A 455-nucleotide genomic window follows, 5' to 3' on the forward strand; every position below is an offset into this window, starting at 1 on the left:
AAGGAGTTTATGTTCCATTAAAAAAATAAAAAACATACACTTGATCCCAGGCTGTGCCGAGTGGCTTTTTTAGTGTTGGGGATGAGGCAGGTATGAGAGATGCTGCTCTAAGTGGGTACGGCATGGGGTCAGTGGTGGGGACACCCATTCCACCCTGTGTGGGACCACTCTGGCATGGGCAGCTAGACTTCTTCCTTCCCTTCCTCCTTCATCTCCCATGCCTCTGGAAATGAAGGTTATTTTTCCTTTCGCCCCTCTTGCTCTGCCTTCAGGCATTCACTGGTTGCTGTGTCACATCCTACTTGCACATGTCCTCTGCCAAGGAGAAGGTCCCTACGGCTGCTTCCTGCACTTTGTGGAAAGGGACCTTGAGCAGATACCACCAGAGTCCTGGTGACTGAAGGATTTGGAGAGGTGCAAGGTCCAGATGGGCTTGTAAGCTACCTCACAACCCC

Source organism: Grus americana, chromosome Z (genome assembly GCF_028858705.1).
Source record: "Grus americana isolate bGruAme1 chromosome Z, bGruAme1.mat, whole genome shotgun sequence".
Taxonomy (NCBI): domain Eukaryota; kingdom Metazoa; phylum Chordata; class Aves; order Gruiformes; family Gruidae; genus Grus; species Grus americana.